General features: G+C 44.6%; 1 long non-coding RNA gene across 9 annotated transcripts in view; it reads right to left on the bottom strand.

Annotated features, from left to right (window-relative positions):
- LOC146035889 (uncharacterized) overlaps window positions 1-15,668 on the bottom strand; it is a 45,234-nt gene that overhangs the window by 11,052 nt on the left and 18,514 nt on the right. For 7 of the 9 annotated variants that reach the window (XR_014460739.1, XR_014460745.1, XR_014460744.1 and 4 more), the window contains exon 4: window positions 7,409-7,534. The exons of the other annotated variants lie outside the window; for them this stretch is intronic. This is a non-coding gene — a long non-coding RNA (uncharacterized LOC146035889). Of the gene's footprint in view, window positions 1-7,408; window positions 7,535-15,668 lie in introns of those variants that run through there. 9 annotated transcript variants of the gene reach the window in all.

The raw sequence follows: 15,668 nt of genomic DNA, 5'->3' as shown, positions 1-15,668 counted from the left end.
CGTATTTGTATTTACAAATACGAATGAATACACCATCGATAGAATACGCCAGGAATCACCATTCAAAAGAATGGTGGTTCCTGATTTACTAAGCAGCCGTATTGATAATACGGCTGCTAATTAGTGTAAAACTGCCACGAATATATGGCAGGAAAATACACTTTATTTTCCTGCCGTATTTGGCAGAAGCCTGCACGGATCAGTCAGATCTGTGCAGGCTTCAGTGTAAAAAATAGAGAAATAAATTAATTAATAAAAAAACGGCGTGGGGTCCCCCCCCACAGCTGTAACCAGCACCAGGCTTAAAGAGCCGGTAATAAAAAATCAGGGAACCCGACAAATGGGGGTTCCCCGATTTTTTAAGACCAGCCCCAGGTCCGGGGCTGGTTCCCAAAATACGGGGGACAAAATGACTAGGGGTCCTCCGTATTTTAAGAACCAGCCCCAGGCCAAACCAGCCAGCAGGGTAATGTCACAGCCGGGGGACACTTATTAGATAAGGTCCCGCGGCCAAAACATTAACCCTACCGACCAGTCAGCCTGGCCAGGGGCCCTTGGGGAGTGGGAACCCCCTAATAAAGGGGTCCCCCCCTCCAGGACTTACCTGACCAGGCTGAAGCCTGGTGCTGTCCCCGGTGACCCTGTACGGTGGTCACCGGGCTGATTTCAGTGTAAAAAAATAGAATAAACTATTGTCTTTTACTGTGGAACTATGAGTCCCAGCAAGCCTCCGCCGCATGCTGGGACTTGGAGAACCACATGTCCCAGCATGCGGGGCATTAAAGGGCCCGCTGGCACTTGTAGTTCTACAATAAAAGAAATGGTTAAATAAACACACACTGACAACACAGAAAAATAAAAGTTTAATACATACATTACACACACATACTGATACTTACCTATCTTGAGTCGGGGGTCCGGGGCTTCAGGTTCCGATTAAATCCATAGGGGGAACCTGTGGAAGGAATTCCTACTCACCAGGTCCTGTGGCGAAGATCCCATCATCTTCTCTGTCTCCGCCGTAGTCCACCGCATCAGCCGCCGGTACCCCGCTCATGGACTGAGAGGCGCAGAGATCTTTCATCTTCTGCGCCTCTCCTCTGAATGATTCTATTGGCCTCCTAGCGAAAATTTATTTATTTTCTATTTTTTTTACACCTTGCAGCCTGCACGGATCTGACTGATCCGTGCAGACTGCATGTAGTTATTCGTATTAGCGGCCGTATATACAGCCAGCTAATACGAATTAATACTACATCGGAGGGTTACAAAGCAGTCGTATATGACTGCTATGTAAATTCCCCTCCGGAACACGACTTTGCATACGACGTATGCAGTCGTATTCATTCGTATCAGAAATATGAATACAATTTTTTGTATTCGTATTCTTAGTAAATTTCCCCCTATATATTAATTGCAAGGCAAATGCAAGCAGAATCTATTTATTTCACCCATTTACCCTGCAATGACTTACTGCTTCCAATTGAACCTGTAGGAATGTGTTTAATTCAGGGGTTCCCAATCTTTATTGAATCAAGGCACCCTAGAGTATCAGAATTTTTTCACGGCACCCCTAGGCCCCCCCAAAAAATGCAGAATAAATATAACAATAAGTAGATTTGATTTATATGTGATTCCTAGGGTCAGTTATGTGGTAAAGGGCAGGATTTGCTTCTGTTTGTACATATCCTATGGTTGGCAACCACCAGCACTGGTTTTGCCCATAAATAATCAACCATAAATAATTTGAATTGGTCCTGGACCACCAACCCGAGGCACCCCTGCAAGTGTCCTGAGGCACCCCAGGGAGCCGCGGCACACAGTTTGGGAACCACTGGTTTAATTAATCACAAATGACCAGAGGACTGGATTGTATTGTGCTGGGAGTATTTTAGGTGCTGGCGTACTAATTGGGCGATCTGAATGCGTAGCGCATGAACCATTGCCCTCCGAGATGTGAAAGCTGCTTGTTTTCACCGAAGATTTCTGCTGTGTTGGTCCGCTTGCTCTCGGTGTCTGGTCCGAATGCACGCCTACCACTGCTCATGCACTCCCACGTATACGCCCAGATTTACGCCCAGTTTCGCCCACTTTGAAACCGCGCCCTTATACACGCCCACATGACGCCCAGATTTACCGAGAGTGTTCGGTGGATATTTTTAGACTGTATTGTTGAGAACGAGTGCGGAGTCACAGCGTTGCACATGCGCATTGCGTTGCTTCCGCATGGGCAATAAGCTAAAAGTCGCCTTCCGAAAGATTGCGGAACGGACCTACTCAACCAGAATAATGCCCATGGTTTTGTCCATCTAAGAAGGATTTTGTCAGAAAGAGTGAACTAGAATAAGGCCCAATACCACAAGTTGCCATTGAATCTGCAAATGGAAGCCCAAGACCCTGCTGTGCATGCACCAAAGGGTTCAGAACTGGACAGCAAAGTGGTAAGTTGCTTCTTACTGCTCCCGGGTAGCATCACAGGGTGTGTGTATAAGGCTGGGTGGGGGGTGGAGTTTCATGTGTGACCCTGTCCAGCGTTATACACACACTCTCAGGATGATTGACACATGTAGCCAAATATATAAGAGATACTGCAAAAACAATCTATACAGCACAAGTTCAAATATAAATAAAGTTTAAATATAAGTAAATATTGTTGAACAAGTTAATGTGTGTTTTTTTTTTAAATGTATTGCATCCAAATATATTTCAACCAAATAGAGTTCCCAGTGTAATTAGACCAGTGGTTCACAAAGTTGTGTGCTGTGGCACCCTTGGATGTCTCGAGATGCTTACAGGGGTGCATTGGGTTGGTGGTCCAGGACTAATTCACATTATTTATGGTCAATGTAATAGAAAAAACAGTGCCGGTGGCTGCCAATCATAATATATGGGGACAAACAGAAGTAAATTCTGTCCCTCACCACACAACTGTGATATACACACACACATGTAGCCTAATATATAAGAGATAATACACACATATTGGCCCCTGCCTGCCTGCACTACACCCCCCCCCCCCCCCCCCCCCGCAATACCACACACCTATAATACTCACAGACACATGTAGCTCAGCCAGTGTCGATGGGGGCGGAAGGGAGTGCAGTGAATAAATTAAGTCTGCGCAGCTGCAGATCTGTGGTGCTGACATAGCAGCCTCTGGCAGCCAGAGGGAGCAGCTCTGCCTCCTCTCAGGCTGACCTCGAGTCGCAGACAGAGTCACATGGTCACAGCCTGAGAGGAGAAGCATGATGCAGCTGTGACTCGGCAGAGCTGCCTCCTCCTTTATAGTAAAGCTCTGGGCTGGCTGTAGCTCCTCTCAGGCATTTCCAATCTGCCGCTGGCCGGGTGAAGCAAGACTGCCCTGTGAGTGTCAGGCGCCACAGGTATGTCACATTTGGGAGGGGGATGCCAGCAAGTCTGGGGAAGGAGGGGGAGAGGAGGAGGTTGTCTATAATAGCTTAGGGGGGGGGGGGGGTGCACAAGGCAGCAGCAACCCACTCCCCCCCCCCCCCCGGCCTGCACACCCCACCGTCCTGCACACCCACCCCTGGCGCACACACACACCCCCCCGCCTGCAGCAAGGTCACCGGGCAGACACACACAGGTGTACTCATTACTCACTGACACACTTCCCAGGTCACCAGGCAAACACACAGGTGTACTCATTACTCACTGACACACTTCCCAGGTCACCGGGCAAACACACAGGTGTACTCATTACTCACTGACACACTTCCCAGGTCACTGCGCAGACACACAGGTGTACTCATTACTCACTAATATACTACCCAGGTCACAGCACAGACACACAAGTGTACTCATTACTCACTGACCCACTTCCCAGGTCACAGCGCAGACACACAGGTGTACTCGTTACTCACTGACCCACTTCCCAGGTCACCGCGCAGACACACAGGTGTACTCATTACTCACTAATATACTACCCAGGTCACAGCGCAGACACACAAGTGTACTCATTACTCACTGACCCACTTCCCAGGTCACAGCGCAGACACACAGGTGTACTCATTACTCACTGACACACTTCCCAGGTCACAGCGCAGACACACAGGTGTACTCATTACTCACTTACATACTTCCTAGGTCACCGCGCAGACAAACAGGTGTACTCATTACTCACTGACACACTTTCCAGGTCACAGCGCAGACACACAGGTGTACTCATTACTCACTAACATACTTCCCAGGTAACCGCGCAGACACACAGGTGTACTCATTACTCACTAACATACTTCCCAGGTAACCGCGCAGATACACAGGTGTACTCATTACTCACTGACATACTTCCCAGGTCACTGCGCAGACACACAGGTGTACTCATTACTCACTGACACACTTCCCAGGTCACAGTGCAGACACACAGGTGTACTCTTTACTCACTGACACACTTCCCAGGTCACAGCGCAGACACACAGGTGTACTCATTACTCACTGACACACTTCCCAGGTCACAGCGCAGACACACAGGTGTAATTACTCACGGACACTTCCCAGGTTACAGCGCAGACACAGGTGTACTCATTACTCACTAACATACTTTCTAGGTCAAAGCGCAGACACACAGGTGTACTCATTACTCACTGACACACTTCCCAGATCACCTCGCAGACACACAGGTGTACTCATTACTCATTGACACACTTCCCTCATCACTGCGCAGACACACAGGTGTACTCATTACTCACTGACACACTTCCATCATCACTGCGCAGACACACAGGTGTACTCATTACTCACTGACTCTTCCCAGGTCACCACGCAGACACACAGGTGTACTCATTACTCACTGACACACTTCCCACGTCACCACGCAGACACACAAGTGTACTCATTACTCACTGACACTTCCCAGGTCACCACGCAGACACACAGGTGTACTCATTACTCACCGTCACTTCCCAGGTCACCGCGCAGACACACAGGTGTACTCATTACTCACTGACACACTTCCCACGTCACCGCACAGACACACAGGTGTATTTATTACTCACTGTCACTTCCCAGGTCACAGCACAGACACACAGGTGTACACATTACTCACTGACACACTTCCCAGGTCAACACGCAGACACACAGGTGTACTCATTACTCACTGACACACTTCCCAGGTCAACACGCAGACACACCACCAAAATCCCTAACCCAACACACCCCTTCCCGCCAACACCATCCGCCCCACCCAAAATTAAACACATTCATCCACAAATAACAAACATAATTTGCATTAAAATATATTGATAATTTTAATGGGGCGTAGCCCCTTACGACGGTGTGAAGAGCGCCCGTAGGGCGCGATGAAACACCTAGTATGATATATATGAATCAAACACAGTTGTGATTACATGGCTGCATATTCACTGTGCTAGTATCTCCCTCTGCTGGAAAGTTTGTAGTATTGCAAGTGCAGGTATATTGTCATATTCTGAAAACATAGATAGATAGAATTCCTTTATTCGTCTCACAATGGAGAAATTTACAATTGTTACAGCAAGGTTCAAGTACAGATAAGGGTAAAAATAGAATAATAAGAACACACATGATAAGATAAGAAGTTCAAACAATATACATCTAGAATCTAAGAACATGTAGGTCTCTACAGACCATGACAGTTGTACATTCTGATTGCAGCAGGTAGAAAAGACCTGCGGTACCTGTCCCTTGACCATCGAGGATGAAGCAACCTATCATTGAAAGTGCTACACAGATCCGTCCAAATATTTTTGAGCGGGTGTGAAGCATTATCCAATAAGGATATTATCTTGCCTATCATTCTCCTCTCTCCCACTATCTCTACAGAATCCCAAGGCATTCCTAGGACAGAACTGGCCTTCCTTACCAGCCTGTTTAGTCTCCTATTGTCGGCAGTTGATACACTGCTGCCCCAGCAGACTACTCCGTAGAATATGGCCGATGCCACTACACAGTCGAAGAAGGTCATCAGGAGCGATTCCTGCACTCCAAAGGACCTCAGTCTCCTCAGTAAATAAAGTCTGCTCTGACTCTTCCAATATAGAGCAGCGGAATTATCAGTCCGGTCCAATTTATTGTTCAGGTGAAAACCCAGATACTAAGGGCCTTATTCTGGTTAGGTCGGTGAAACGTACGTACGGTCCGTTTCACCGTACGTTTCCCGTATGCTCGCGGTGAGCGAAAGACCGCCCACAGAACAGCCACACACGGACGGTCACAAACACCGACAATGGGGAGAGCCGTACACTTGAGCGTACGCAGTGTACGGTCGGATCTCCCTCTTAGCCACCGATACCTGGCGTACATCAGAGCGTACGCCACAGTGCACGGACGGATGCTGTCCGTTTTCATACCGACACCTTCTGTATATCTGAGCGTACGTCACAGTGCAAGTAGAAATTGAGTCCAAAAACATCCTTGTTGCTCTTAGATGTGGTTTATGTGTCTTTTTCCATATAAAAAAACTGGTATGTTTGTGTTACAGTGAAAAAGTTGACACATGTTGACTTCTGTGAATTCAGTGTCCTGCTTTTTAAAGTGTACCAAAACACTTTCTGAATGGGTGTAGATGGTTATAAAATAACTACCTTGATATATATAAAAGCAGTTCTTAGAATGAATCTTACCTAAAATTAAACCAACCGTTACATGTAGAGAAGTATAGAAAGATAAGCTTCCAATGTGTTTGAGGGCTGTGTGTGGCTTGCAGGTAGTGAAATCATGGTTTTCACTTAATAGGCTGCAGCATTGTTTATTACATTCAGGTGTAGTAATCAGGGTTAATTAGCAGACCCAGGCGTCCGCTCTCATACGGTATCTCTAGGGGTGGTCTGGAGCTATCTTTGGCGTCCGCCTATTTTTGGTCCAAAATGCAAAAATCGAGGCGGGTGTGGCCCCTTACAAATGAGGCTCCACAGTATGGCTTCTAATTACTCATTGTTACCTGTTTCATGTCAAAAGATGTATATGTCTGCATCTTCTCTTGGTGGTGCAAGAATTTCTGGCACTTCCAGGTAACGCCTTGCAATGGCGTAATTATACATTTTGCAACCACCCTATGGCATTTTAGTGCCACTTATACATAATGCCCCCTTGTAGTGCTACTTACATGCATAATACCACCTGTAGTGCCGCCTAAACATATAATGCCCCCTTTAATGCTGCTTACAGACATAATACTCCCAGTAGTGCTGCTTACACATATATTGCCCCCGTTAGTGCAATTTATGCACATAATGCCCCACTAGTGCCACTTAAAAGAATAATGCCCCCTGTATTGCCGCTTACACACATAATGGTGTTTGTGTCAGGGCAGGGGTGGGCATATGCTGTTAATACAAATAAATACATAAAAAAAAACACAAACAAATATACACGTGGGTACAGTGAAGTAAGAGGCCACTCTCCAGACTGTAAATAGATTTCACATTTGCTTCTTTATTTAGTCACGCTGCCACATCACTGGTCAACGTTTCGGCTCCTGATTGAGCCTTTTTCAATACATGTAGACAGCCATCAGTGTATACATCATATAGACAAGCACCTATTGTAATATGTACAAAAATACAAAAAATATGTATTAAAAAAATATGTATTAAACAAAGCACGTCTCTATATATTCATTATATTACCATAAAAGTCATATTTATTAAATCAGTGTGTCATAATTCATCACTCCTTCACAAATCATACATTGTGCAAACAATCTTCAAATACAGGTATAAGGTCCATATAAGGTGGATGAGAAGACCCACCAACAGGGTAGCAGACAGTACTTACCTCACGGTGACACAGTCAGGTAAACGCTATTCCGCACGTGTGGGTGCGGCGTGTGTATTACAAGCAAACTTCCGTATTTGTTCCTGTCTGTGGAACGCATAGCGCGACTCTTGGATCGCAAATTCTATTTCCGCCTATGTCTTGCTGACACGTGACTAAACTTCGGTCACGTTTCTCGCCACATACTGATTGCTACTACGCTTGGGTTTACTATGCAGCAGTGACGTTTAGTTACAGGTCACGTGCCACATCATTGTTCTCAATTAAAGCGTCCTACGGGGGGGGAGCCACAGCGCCTCCTTTAGTTAAATCGGTGTTTACAGTCTGAGTGTAGAAACAAGACAGCCACTGTTACTCTAAAGGTTTTAAATTCCACTGTCAGTGGACTATGTAAATTTATATACTCACTACAACATACTGTTTGTTGTGGTCATATTCTCATGCACCATATACCCTCCAGAAAAAAAGGGGAATATTTTTGTTAACCCCTGCAACCAGGCACATATTTTACAAAAAACATAAATATAATGCAAAAAAATATTTATTTAAAAAGATTAGACATGAGGAAAATATTCTTATTAGTTAATGTGTTGCCGTTTGGTATACCCAGGAAAATCTACCATATATCACATTATAAAAATACTGAAAGTGAACTACTTTCATTAAGGCCTTTTGGTGCCACTGTATCCACCGGGCCTCTCTCTGTAGGAGTGCTCGCCCACGGTCACCCCCTCTCTCAGATGGAGGTTCCCAATCAATAATCATATATTGTAGAGATGATATCTGATGATTCTGTTTTACAAAATGAACCGCCACAGGTTTGTCGAACTTGCCCGTTTTATATGCCAATCTGATAGAGGATCTATGTTGTGATACCCTCTCACGAAAAGTTCTAATTGTCTTTCCAACATATAGGTATCTACATGGACACTTCAGAAAGTAAATAACTTGATCCATCAGGCACGATAAGCGATGGCGTAATGCAATTTTCTTGCCGCTATGTGGATGATTAAATGACCTACCAGTAATCAGGGCCCCGCAGGTCGTACACCCGAGGCACTTGAGCAGCCAACCTGTTGGGTTTCATATTTTGACAGAATGTGTTCATTTTCATATTTTTTTACAAAAAAATATTAGACTAAGCTGGAGCTAAATTCGACCCCATAGCGGTCCCCGATAACTGGACATAATAGTCACCCTGATATAAGAAAAGGCAATTACGGAGTACCATACCAAGTAACTCCATCATAAATCCAATCGGGGGGCCGCTATAGGGTCCCTTCAGCATTTTTCTTCAACAGCTTGAATCCCCATATCGTGTAGAACTATGAAGAACTAACATCAAGAGATGCAAGTTTACATGTTTCGGGGATATCACATAGTCGTTCAATATCTTTAAGAAAATGACCGGTATCACAGAGGTAGCTTTTTTCCGTAATTACAAAGGGCTTCAAAAAGAAGTCCAAAAATTGGGCTATAGGTTGTAATATTGATCCTCGTGCAGAAATTATATATATATAATGATAGCACACACAACAAGATTACCCCGTCCCCATCTTTAACAAAAAATTCACCTAGGAGTAGAGTGTATTATTAATAATAATAAAATAAAACATTTCTAATAGGGCCTACACACATGCCGATATTAAGGCATTTACTATGAGACTTTGCTTAGTTTGGCAAAGTTGCTTAGAAAATGCTCCTACATCGGTGGGTGTGTAGGGGCTATAGCGACAGCAATGCGCGTCCATGTCGCTGGCCGAGATTGATGGGCAGTGTCCATCAATCTCGCTGGTCACCAGTGTTCTGCACCAGGGAACACTGGCGCTGTGAGCGATGCCCGCGATTTCCCATAGGGAACAATGTTAAATGTCTCAATTGACCCAATTTTCCTGTTCAATGCCTCAATTGACCCTATTTTTCCATAGGAAACAATGTTAAATGGCCCACAGAGGCCAAATAGGCACCCTGAAGTGTGAAATGGCCCCCACAATTGTTAACGCCACCCCACGATCAACGTGAACCCGAAGCGTGGCGAGCGCAGCGAGCCCGCGAGGGGCGGCGGTACGCGTCCTACGACCTTTTCATACCCCCACTATCCATGTCGGCGTGGAGTTGAGAATAGAATAGTGTGGCGAGCGCAGCGAGCCCGAAGCGTGGCGAGCGCAGCGAGCCCCGCGAGGGGATGCGGATACCTGTGAAGCCCGCGAAGGGACGCGTTTACCTGTGAAGGTATCCGCGTCCCCTCGCGGGGCTCGTTGCGCTCGCCACGCTTCGGGCTCGGTGGCTCGCTGCGCTTGCCACACTATTCTATTCTCAACTCCACGCCGACGTGGATAGTGGGGGTATGAAAAGGTCGTAGGACGCGTACCGCCGCCCCTCGCGGGCTCGCTGTGCTCGCCACGCTTCGGGTTGACGTTGATCGTGGGGTGGCGTTAACAATTGTGGGGGCCATTTCACACTTCAGGGTGGCTATTTGGCCTCTGTGGCCCATTTAACATTGTTTCTTATGGAAAAATCGGGTCAATTAAGGCATTGAACATGAAAATCGGGTCAATTGAGACATTTAACATTGTTCCCTATGGGAAATCGCGGGCATCGCGTCGGTCGCGTCACACCCGATTTTTAGTGCATTCAATGCCCGCGATTTTTTTACCTGCGATGCCCACGATCAAAATCGTGGGCGCCGTGCTAGGTAAAGAGTACCCAGTCATCTAATAGCTACTCCCTCAGACAGCTTCCAGGATAACATTGCCATGTGGACTCCAGCCAAGACTGGGATTGCTGCTAAAGTGGACAGTGCAGGTTATATACATTGCTTCATTTTCAATCTTCACAGGATCAGGAAACCCCTGCTGCATTTTTTAATGATGAAATTCTAGGTGTATATTGTTAATTACATCTTATTAAAATTTAACTGTTTTTACTTAATTGATTCACCCTCTCTATCATTTAAACGCTACTTCATTTTCTCTGTTTTTTTCTGCACCTTCAGGGGCGTGACCATCCCCTATTTTAGCAGCTGCTTTTAAGAAAGCGACTTGTGAATTTAGCGCTCTGGTTTTCTCAACCAAGTGTTGAGACTACTCTTTTGTTAAGGATACAGGATAACACAGGCTCGGTCAATATGCACCCAGACAGGAGCAAGGTTTACTAGGATATATACAATAACAGCTACACGCAAAAAAAAACAGAAGATTCAGAGAATACAGGATTAATCAGATATGAAAGGCAATAGCACTTTAAACTAGTAGTATAACCAGCAAGAGCTTAGGGCAGGCTGGATAATATAGGGAGCAACTCCCAATGAAAACAATCAGAAAGGACAAACTCCCTAATCATCGCAGCTGGCCAGCCAAACACACAGGCAGAGTCCTAATTATGACAGGTGAGACTGCACATACAGATGTCAGGCTGCAGTAACAAAGACCCTCCAGAGGTGGCTTGTAACATTTAGATGTTCTTACCATGCATAACTTCCTACCCACCAATGGCAGAGTTGCACAGAAAAGCTGAGCTGGCCAAGAAAACTGGATTCCTTGACCTGACTTGTGTTCTCAGAGGATTAGACATAGATCACTTAGAAGTGGAACCATAGAGAAACATGTTGGAAACAGAGAATGCTCAGATTAAAAGGCAATGTAAGGGAATAATAATAAAGAGAAAATGTATACTGCTCTAATCTTTGTAGCCTAAACCACATCAGTGTCCGTAGATGGAAAATGTGAAGAGAACACCAATTCTCCATTGACTTTACAGAATCAGAGCAGAATATCAACCAGGCATCTATTCTCCCACCAAATCCCAGATCCGGAAGTACAGTAGAACAGGTCTGTGGGAACTTGGCATGCCTTTGAGTAGAAGTATTACTTGTGTACTTAGCAATCCCTTGGTGGTCCAAAGTACATCTTACATCCTCCTTTATAATTTCTTGTGGCTGTTTAGCCTTTGTAGTAATATCATGAGTTATAAATATAAAAAAATTAAAATGTTCTTCAGATGGTATCTGTTATTAACAGAGTCAGCTCTATTTGTACAATTTAAAACAAAATTGCTTGGGAATTGTTCTGCTACATTTCATTATCTAATTGTAGTTGCTGCTATGTTTGGCAAGCATGTTCTTTGCCTCCAGATTCCTGCCTTTAAAGTACATTTGCAGAGGAATACTTATTGCATTGGATGGTTCAAGCGCTTTCTGCAACATCGCCAGGTCTTTATCACTTGTCACTTTTAATTATAAAAATATTCCATCCACATTATTTAATTTAAAAATAAACATGTGTAAAACTTTTTTATAGTGTTCAGTGACTGGACATCTCGTCCCTAAAGAAACATTTCAGAAATTCCTTGCTCATGGAACGTTAAAATGCATATTGTTTTCGTACAGCAGAAGTGACCATTTTCATTTTGTCTAAGGTCCTTTAAGGCTGCTTTACATCTTAATCAGTGGAGTATGTTCATCCTAGTTGAATGGAGGCAAGATAAATATTGATGCCCCCCCCCACACACACCATCTTATATAAGTATGAGAAAAATCTAGAAAATATTCTGTCAATCTTGTTATATTGCTCCACATTTATTTACATTAATTTGAAACAAACTCATTGGTTAGCAGTCAAACCCAGGATTAGAAACTGTGACCTGTCTCACTGGAGGAACACACCTTACTGATACAGTATTTGCTCTTGCACTCAGACCCGGCGCACCAAAAACCTTTGTGTCCAAACCAGGGCCCCTCTGACAAGCTCGGGCCCGGGTAAACTGTACCTGCTCCCCCCACCTCCTGGCACCCCTGGCTGCAGCCTGACAAACCATGCTCCTCCATCAAGCCCTGAGTCCCTACAGCTGCGGTCATGGCGTGCACAGGAGGAAATAAGCAGCTTCATGGGCAAAGACAGGCAGCCAGAAACCCAACATTCTGACCAGGTGGTCGCTGCTCAGCAATTCAGGTGACCAAGCAGGGGGAGGCATTGAGGTGCAAGTGGGCAGATTAGAATACCTACTTAGAATTGTGATATGCAGACACCCTGATGTCTTTTTGTGTGTTCTGACCCTTTGTCCCTTCTGTGTTTTGTCCTTATGTCCCCCCACTTTTTTGTTCTGTCTTTGTCACTCCCCTTCTGCAATCTGACCATGTGTCACCCCCACCCCTTCTATGTTCTGTCCCTATGTCACCTCCTCTCTGCTCTTTCCCAGCCATCATGTCACCTCCCTGTGTTCTGTCACAAATGCCACCCCTGTGTGACCCCTCCATTTTCTGTCCCACATATTGTGTGTCCCCCCATGTGAAATCCTCCATGTTCTGTCACTGTAACACTTCCTCTGTGCTTTGTCCCAAATGTTGTCACTCCCCCTCTGTGTTCAGTCCCAGCCATTGTGTAACCCCTCTCTGTATATTGTCCCAAATGCTACCTTACTGTGTGACACCCCCAACCCCCCACGTTCTGTCAATATCTGCATTACTTTGTGTGGCATAATATGTAAGGGGCATTACAGCCATTGGCAAGACCACACTTAGAATACTGTGTTCAGTTCTGGGCACAGCACCTTAAAAAGGACATAAATGAATTGGAACAGGTACAGAGAAGGGTGACTAAGCTAGTAAAAGGTCTCGAATAACAAGAATACACAGATTGGTTAACCAGGCTGAATATGTTTTCACTGTAGAAATGGAGGTTGTGAGGTGATATGATTAGTATGTTCAGAGAGAGAATTCGGAATCATATGGAACTGGGACATGATTTGTTCACTAACAGGCCTATACTTAGGACATGCGGGCATGTACCGAGGCTTGAGGAAAATAAATTCCATACTGAATTAAGAAGAGGATTCTGGTTACAGCAACTACTGTAAATGAATTTAAATCAAAACTGGATACATTTTTAGCCACTACGGGAATCCTATAGATATGACTTACTCAAGTCAGTAGTGACAAGTGAAATAGGTTGAACTTGATGGACTAACATCTTTTTTCAGCCTTAATTACTATGTTACAATGTATGTTAAAGTGTGTGGCATAATGTGTATAGGGCATTACGTTGTGTGGCATAATGTGCAATGCACATTACAATGTGTGGCATAATGTGTAAGGGGCATTGTGGTGTGTGACATAATATGGGGCATCACTGTGTGTGTGGCATAGTGTGTAAGGGGCGTTACACTGGGGGTTATTCTAGTTCACACACAAAGGCAAATTCCTTCTCAAATGGACAAAACCATGTGCACTGCAGGGGGGCAGATGTAACTTGTGCAGAGAGAGTTATATTTGGGTGTTATTTTGTTTCTGTGCAGGGAAAATACTGACTGCTTTATTTTTACACTGCAATATAGATCTCGCTTTGAAGTAAAACCCCACCCAAATCTAATTCTCTCTGCGCATGTTACATCTGCTCCACCTGCAGTGCACATGGTTTTGTCCATTTGAGAAGGAATTTGCCTTTGAGAGCTAGAATAAGGCCCATTGTCTGGCTTATTGTGCAGTGGACATTAAGTTGAGGCATAATGTGTAATGGACAGTATGAGTGAAATGTAATAGGATGGGAGATTCAGAAAGTGAGAGATTTGGGAAGAAATCTCCCGTTTTTTAAAGCGGCAATCATTTACACTGCAAAACCAGTTTGATTTTGCAGTGTAAATGATTGTCGCTTTAAAAAACACTGGAGATTTCTTCCCAAATCTCTCACTTTCTGAATCTCTCATCCTATTACATTTCACCCCATGTGTGGTATAATGTTTAATGGCGCTGCACATATTGTGTAATGGGCATTACAGTGTGTGGCATAAAGTGTAAGGAACATTATGATGTGTAGCATAATATGCAAAGATTATTACTACAAGAAAAATAATGAAAAAAAGGGCCATGAATTAGGGAGTTTTTTTTCCTGTGGGGGCCAAAGTCTTAGGGCGGTATTCAATGTGAATACTGGCGAGGTGCAGCGAATCCTGTTTAGGATTCACTGCACATTCGCCACGTTCCGGAGCCTCGCCGGCTCCGGTATTCAACGAGTCAGGGGCTCGCTGCCCCTGACCGGCGAATATGAGCTCCTGCGGCGAACGCCGCAGGGAGCCTGAGGACAGTGGCAGGCAGGGAGATGGAAGTCTCTCTGCCTGCCCCAGAGCGTATGTGGGGGGGAGGTGGGCTCCCCGGGTGCCAGGCAGCACAGGCTGCCCCCCGGGGGTGCCAGCAGGGGAGCGGGTATATTCACTACACCCGATCGTGCATATGTAACCATCGGGTGCAGTGAATATATGAATATCTAATGAGCGGCTCGGCTCCGGCGCCCCCTGCTGGCTGCTGTGTAAAAAAAAAAAAAAAATTTTTTTTTTTTTTAAATTAAATATATATTCATGTGCTTACAGCACATGAATAAAAATAGCATGCCCCTCCTCAGAATAAAATTCCTGATTTTTTGACACCAAGGGGGAAATTTACTAAAGGAAATTTGTAAAAAAATAGGTGTATTTCTATCCAGAAATACACTTATTTTTTACATTTACTATCCCGAAAATACGGCAATTCGTATTCGTATTGATGTGCAATCAATACGAATACGAATTGCCACATTTTCGGGATAGTAAATGTCAAAAATAAGTGTATTTCTGGTTACAAATACACCTATTTTTTTACAAATTTCCTTTAGTAAATTTCCCCCTATATATGTAAAAAACAAAACACTTTATTTTAAAAGTTCACATTCCACTTCACCATAAAAAGATAGCGATTGCTACTCGGTGAATCATGGCGAAAAAAACCTTCAAATGTATTCGCCATCTGGTCATTGAATAGGGTGATTCACCGTTTTAGTCAAAAATTCGCCAAACAGCACAAATTCGCCATAAAAACATGGCGAATCAGGCTCATTGAATACCGCCCTTGGTGTGCAGGTTGCAAAACTGGG

Source organism: Crinia signifera, chromosome 9 (genome assembly GCF_055691185.1).
Source record: "Crinia signifera chromosome 9, ASM5569118v1, whole genome shotgun sequence".
NCBI lineage: Eukaryota > Metazoa > Chordata > Amphibia > Anura > Myobatrachidae > Crinia > Crinia signifera.
The sequence above is the reverse complement of the archived record's forward strand: the minus strand, read 5'-3'. Positions and strand labels throughout refer to the sequence as shown.